This window comes from Limulus polyphemus, unplaced genomic scaffold, assembly GCF_000517525.1.
Source record: "Limulus polyphemus unplaced genomic scaffold, Limulus_polyphemus-2.1.2 Scaffold863, whole genome shotgun sequence".
NCBI lineage: Eukaryota > Metazoa > Arthropoda > Merostomata > Xiphosura > Limulidae > Limulus > Limulus polyphemus.
In genome coordinates this window covers 260,919-268,356 of record NW_013666473.1, presented here as the reverse complement: position 1 = coordinate 268,356, position 7,438 = coordinate 260,919, and the positions used below count along the sequence as shown (strand labels likewise).

Genomic DNA, 7,438 nt, shown 5'->3' with positions numbered 1-7,438 from the left:
AGATCATAATCCGACGTGGCAAGATGGATTGTAACGAGGTGGTGAGGCTCGAAACTAGTTTTAATATAACTTACTCCAACCTTTGTAACGGGTACAATAAGTTTAAAAATGAAAACGGTAAAGAATTAGGAATCTTTGTTTCAACTTGTAAAACCCCGTCATACACTGAACGCTCATAACTGTTTCATACTCTGTACATTATTATATATATATTCCATTACTTTATTGTTTACTTTACGTGTAGTTTATTAAATAAAGTTACGTCTACGTGAGTTTTTTTCTCTGATTGCGTAATTTTGTTTTTCCAAATAGATCAGAACTTATCAATTTAACACATAATGCTTGCAAGAAAGCGTAGCTTATTGGCGTGCGTGGAAATGATAGAATAAGGATAAGGGCAAGTACCATAACTGTTTCACGGGTCACGGCTAGTTTAAAAGAGTAGTATAGTAAGATGTAAGGATAAAAACTGTATTGGATTTGTAAGGGTAATGTAGCAAGGTATAAGGAGAAAATATTAGAGGATTAGGGGTGTAAAAGGATAACGTGGTAAGCGTAAGGCTAAAAACAGTATAGGATTAGTTATTTTAAAGAGTGGTGTGGTTGGTGTAAGGATAAAAACATTATAGGATTAGGGATGTAAAAGGGTAACGTTGTAGGGATAAGGATAAAAAATGATATATGATTAGGGATCTAAAATGGTTATGTGGTAGGAGTGAGGGGAAAACTGTAAAGGATTAGGAATGTAATAGATCTAAGTATAAATATGCATTGGACTTTAATAATGAAATTTGTAATCATGCAAAGATACACTTAATTTTGTTATTTGCTTGTTGTTATTAAGCACAACGCTATATAATGGTCTATCTTTGCTGTACCTACCACGAATATTAAAACCCGGTTCTTAGCATTATAAGCCTTCAGACTTACCGCTGAGTCAATAGTGGCAATAAACTTAATTCAAAGTTGCTTTCATTGAAACATTTTATTTGTTTCCTATTAAGCACTTAATTAATTTCCAGCTAATAAAAATGCATGTTGGTTTTACCAAGGATCTAAACCAGTCATAGTTGGAGCTATACATAATCATATTCACTTGGTGTAACTTCAACTAGTGGAAATAAGCTAAACTCAAATATCTCCAGTACTTGACGTTTGGACGGGTTTTACTGTTCCTATTATAGATTGAGCTATACATATTTATATAATCGTATTCATTAGATGTAACTTCAGCTACTGGTAAAAAGCTAAACTTAAAGATCCTCTGTACCTTATTTGTGGACCAAAAAATATGCCCAGGCGAATAGTATGACAGTTTATAAAATATTATACCACAGTCCATTGTTCGACAAAACAAAGATCGATGTGTGAAAAGGGATTCGGTCTATGTACGTGTTCTAAAAGTGGTTTTACCATTACAATGTTCTCAAGTTGCAGTTTTGACGACGCTGGTATATATTAATGCCATTATGCAAATAGGCTTAACCCCCTGGCTGCTGAATTCGTGATCATACACAGATTAGTTTGTACATTAAGTAAGCCTAAGAGTATGGATGTACCTTACACTTAGAAAGCTTCAGCTCCTATTGAATGTCTAACAAATCCTTTTCCAGTCTACAAAACAGCTTTTGAGTGTGTAGCATTTCGAAATACGAGGAAGTTTATAATGTATTAAACAAGGAAACCTTAACGGCGCTAACCAAATTACAAATAGTAACTGGTCTTCAAATAAGCATTAAAATATCCACATGATAAATAAACTAGAAGCAAAGGCATGGGGACTACGTTTTAATATTATTGTTATAACCATACCTAAAGATATAAAGACGTGACAATTTTACAAATGTAATCTATAGTTAGACTCTGTTTTTGGATGTTTCATAGTTTTGGGGTTTTATTTGGGAGGGAACAATGGTTAAACAAATCTAGTAAATATTTACGTGAAGCAATTTGCGACATGAGATCCCACTTTGGTTGAACAGCTAGCAAAATCTATATTGATACAAAAATATACCCTAAGTGGGGTAGTTGTTTCGATTTATTAATTCATGATAAATGACCATTCACTTGAAACTTATTAAATACTCACATTGGACTTATTGATGATAAAAATCTACAAAATTAGTGGTAGTTTTTAAAAGTTGTTTTAGCATTAGTTATTTTTCTGTTGAAGAAACACACGTTTTTTTCCCATCTATTTTTAAACATAATTTAATATAAATAACTTATTCTATTTATATATGAAAGATTAAATAAGAACATAAAACGCGAACAAATTAATTCCTTTTAAATTTTTTACTAGCAAATATATTTTATGAAATACTGTTTTCGAAGGCTGATAAATAAAAGAGCTATCTGATTTAAATATTATAATATGCAGACAGAAATCAAATCAAAATATTCTGTTTTTATTAAGTTAATAGGTAAATAATAAAAATGTGCATTGATTTGTTTGTACACAATGAGCTATCTGTGTATTACCAAACTCTGTATTACCAAATTCGAACCCGAATTTTAGCGTTATAATTCTTCGGACTTACTGTTGAGCCACCAGAGTACAATACATATATATCGAATAGAATTTACCATTTACAAGTTTACCAAAGACATTGAATTATTATTATTATTTAATCAGTTTTCCAGATTTAATTTTAAGGTTGAATGTTTCTTGAGTGGCAGTACTAGAAATATTTTTATTATTATTATTATGATTAACACACATTTTGGGGATTTAAAGCATCATTCAACCAGCTTCAATACAGCAATGTTGTTTCTATGGGTTTTTTTATGTGGGAGGTGGGAAAGAGTTAGTGTTAGGGGCAGAAGGGGGGTGTCAGTAGGAAGGTCAAATGTTATTGAATGCAAAAGAAATAGGCTCTTTTATCTTTAAGAAGTGTCTATTTATCCTTTTTGATCACCAAAAAAAGTCGAAATTACTTCAGGCTCTCTTTGCACGTCTTGTGGCAGTCTGATGCTGTTTGAAACTACTATTAAACCCACACCCTAGGTCTCATCTAATTTGAGATACTTTTTTCAGTTCAAGTTACGTAATACGACTATCATGCCCTTCCAAAAAAAAAAAGACTTCCATATCAGTGGGAGTTACAGAGTAGGGAGAAGCTACAAATCTTAAAAAGACTAAATATCTTTTATTTCGTCTTCGAATAGGAGCTAGCTGAACTTAATCGTAACAGTAAACAAACTTAAAATCGTCTTATTCCTGTGTATGCAATAAGAATTCTGAAATTAGCAATACCGTTTTATTTCCTCACAGAAATGTATGAGTGAAATTACAAAATACAATTTACGTGATTGAAAAGTCGGGTTAGTTATATTATGTTGCTCTAGAGCACCGTCTTAACATTTGTTAAAAACAATGAAATGCTATTTACATTTTTTGTTGTTGCTAAGTTCTGAAATGTGCTAATATGTGAATGTGCTGTTAGTGAGAAAGAAAATATCAAACTATTAGTGGCATCCAGTGTGGTATGGTTTTTCATTATGTTAACATAGGTTTAAGGTTTTGAGAAACGTACATTTTAACACACAATAATATATTTATTTGAATTACTTTCTGGTTTATTATGAATAAACGCAATCATATGGTATACATATTTTACAATAATTATTTAAACATTTAAGACTATATTACATGTAAAAGCGACCTCTGTAGTTGTAAGTCACCTACTGAAGTTATTCACAGCTGGAATGAATCAAGACTGTAGAAAGTCTAATTCACGTGACCACTATGCACGTGAACACAGTGTTTGGTATTTAAATATATTTAGTCCACCTTTGAATCCTTGTTTTTAAATGAAGACTTGGTGTCTAAAATTCCAGTTTTGTAGGCAAAGAGAGAGAACCAGCAGTGAAATATACAACTCAGGATTAGATAGTAATTACCATGCTGGTAAATGAATAAAATATGGAAAGTCAAACTTAAGACTTTTCTCACAAATTTAAACAACATATACCATTGCCTCCAAAACTTGGACTACACTTAATCTTCCAGGACGAAATACAGATTGGTCCATAACGGTTATTACACTATATAGACCTATTCTGGGTAGGTATTGAACGCTACTTTCCGTCACTGAAAATTGAATCCGGGCTACCATAACCACTCGAAGCGTCGTCGTGGGAGGTGACACTTAAGTTTGCAGTTTGCTTCTTCAGTTGAGAGAGACTATCACCTGTGTACGGAAGGTTGGCGAATAAAATTTTTTCTTCGTAATCATATTCACAAAGTACTTTCCCGTTGCTCAAGTAAAATTTGTCTCCCACGCAAAATCTAAATGAAGGAAAAACGCACTTTTACATTATTGTAACCAGGGGCTGTAAAATATATGAATACGTCACATCATGTGAAAGAAACATGCAATACATTTTACTTAAAATCTTACATAGGGTTCACTTATGCCTGGTAATGTAATAAATTATGAATTAATTATCTGTTATTCTGCGACTAACTTCTGAACACAGCAAACGAACTGAATACGTTAATCACAATTAACGTAACTTCTGAGAAGATACAAGTTAATGAAGAGAATTTTCTAGGTGATTTTAAAATTCATTCATAAAAACATATTTAAGTCATTTTTTTCAGTAAATATGAAAAACGACGGATGAACAATGATCGTAAAATTACTTCAGTATAGAAAAATTAAAGGGTAAAAAACATATTAGGGTTAGATTGCACTCAGAAGTTTTAGGGTTAGATTGCATTAACTCAGAAGTTGGCCATTCTTGCTGGTTCACACGTACAAAAATATCACCGAAATCACGGGATCAATTCACTCTCATCCGCATACGTTTTCTTTGCAATTAAACAAAAATTAATTAAACTGCTTTAATTTAGATACTGTTCCTCTTATCTTGTAGTATATAAAATGTAATTATTTTTGTACTGTTAATTTTCTAAAGTTAAAATACGTCCCATTCAAATAAACAATAAAACGAGATGCAACATGATAATCTATTTAATTAGTGTATTATCGAAAGCCTTTCTCTGAGTATCTAATTTGGTTTTCGTTTTGATTGCTATGATCGTATCTCAATTCTATTCAACCTAAGACTAAAATACTAACTGTTACGATTAAAAAAATACAAATTATTTTAATACAAGTAATAAATAATATGTATGTTTGTTTTCGCTCAAAGCTATCCAATGGGTAATCTGTGCTCTGTCCGCCACGGGAAATCGAACACCGAACTCCAGCATTTTAAGTCCATAAACTTATCGCTGACCCACTGGGGAGACCAATAGTTAAGAAATCACTGTGTGTAACGAAGAAAAGAAATATATATATTTTGAATAGAAAGTTTACATATGCTATGAAGCATGAGGTAATTCTAAAACCTTAAATAATTCATTAGTCGTGATTCGTGGAACTCCTCCAGGCCTGTATCAGCTGTAAAATGCAAGTAACTCGTCCAGAATCAAGGCTATAGGAGGAGTTAATATTTTATCTGCAAGTTATTTAAATCCGGTAACTTCGTATTTCAGCTTAACTTCATAAGTTATCATTAAATTCACCTGAAGCTCTTTCTCATTACATCTTTGTGTAATTAGTAAGTATTGTTGTGTTTATTAATATTACATCTTTGTGTAATGATTATGTAATTTGTGTTCTTGTTCATATTGCATGTTTGTAGTATAATTAAATAATACCGTTATTGCCAGATAAAAAGGAAATGGTTTTGATGTGTATTAGAAAAGAAAGAAATTATTTCCTTTCTCTGACAAATGAATTTGGAATGTATCTTTACATCCCCTTGAAACAAACCCTTCTCCAGGTGATTATCACGAATAACCGGTTTTGACGAGAAACGAAATCCGGTTATTGAGATATACGTTTTGCTGTAGGGCCACTAATCAACATTGACTTCCGGTCAGAGCAAGCTATGTACTTAAAGCCGAATTAAAAATCAACGTGTAGCTAATTCAATACACCCTTCTTATATTTCTACTTATAAAGACTAGATCGTATCGTTTCCTCAGTCGGGTAGCCTCACTACTAATGATATTTTCGATTATTGATCAACCTGTTTCTTTGTAACTGATAACGGTTCTTCATATAATCGTTAAGAACATTAAATATTTTATCTTCAAAATTAGTAATTTATTTACTTGAAACCTGCGGGTCTCACCTGTGATTGCAGCACTGACAAACGAAGCAGTCAAGATGGTAGACATTACTCCCAGCTTTCATGACCATCTCAAACGCTGGGATGGTTTTATTACAGGCTGAACAAAGTCCTGTTGTACCAAACAGCCTATTGTTGGAAAGAATGTAAATACATTAATCTCTCTCTGACGACATCGTTGGATCTCTGTAAAGGGAAGTGAAATATTAAGTTACAAAATACATTAACTTTTTTGAATGTAAATTTTACACAATATGAAACTGTGTCATGTATGGTTTTGTTGCAGTTAACAACTGTGTCATATATGAATTTTCTTGCAGATACAAGTATTTCAAGTATGTTTGTCATACAATATACTGCTGTTTCATGTTGCAGCATAAACCTGTTCCCTATGTGCTTTTTTTACAATAAACAACTACATTTGTATGATTTTTTATAATACACACACACACACACACACACATATATATATATATATTATTACATACATGGGTTTTATACAAGATACACTAGTTCATGTATGGTTTTATACAACATAAATATTTCATTTGTGTTTTCGTATATGTTTTGTACTATGTATAATTGTTTCATGTGTGTTTTTTTTGTTACACTATGCAACTGTTTCTAGTACAGTTTTAATGATAATATACACTATTTTATAATTATCTAAACAAGCTACAGTATTTTTATGGACATCAAAATGAAGAACAGTGTGAATACAGCATAGTCAAATCTTAAATGAAATATAATTAGATTTAATTTTTTTGAAAAAAAAAAGACGCAGCTACAAAACAAACATCCAACATCGGGCACAAGCCGGGTATACGAGTACCCCTAACGCAATCTGGTCTTAGTTCCTCCGGTACCTAAACAAAACAGGGCATGATACATAGTGACTCAGTTCTAAGGGTTTATGCCCCGGTGTTGGATGTATGTTTCGTGGAAGCATTGTTTGTTTGTTGTTTTTGATTCTTTTCAGAAAACTAAATTTAGCTACACTATTTCATATATGCTTTTAATATAATATATAACTGTTTCATATACGTTTTTTATATGATATCGGAGAGTGCGCTAGCGCTCTCTATGTAGGGCTTGTCCAATAGAACATAGAGAGAATTTCGGTATGAGTCCTGATCCTCGAACTCGGGAAGAGTCCGGAGCTCATGGAAACCGGGGGTGTTCAGAAATGAAACTTCTCTTCTCCCCACTCGCGTGATTATATTAGGTTAAGGGGCTGTGTAAGAGAGAGAGAAAGGTAGCAGTCAGAGTTGAGGTTGTACTGAGAAGGACA

General features: G+C 32.4%; 1 long non-coding RNA gene across 1 annotated transcript; it reads right to left on the bottom strand.

Moving 5' to 3' along the window:
* Positions 1–4,168: 4,168 nt before the first annotated feature.
* LOC111086121 lies at positions 4,169–6,278 on the bottom strand. The gene is made up of 2 exons (XR_002610889.1): positions 6,151–6,278; positions 4,169–4,291 (listed from the first exon to the last, which is right to left on the bottom strand). It is a non-coding gene; the product is annotated as an uncharacterized LOC111086121 (long non-coding RNA).
* Between the last annotated feature and the right edge of the window lie 1,160 nt (positions 6,279–7,438).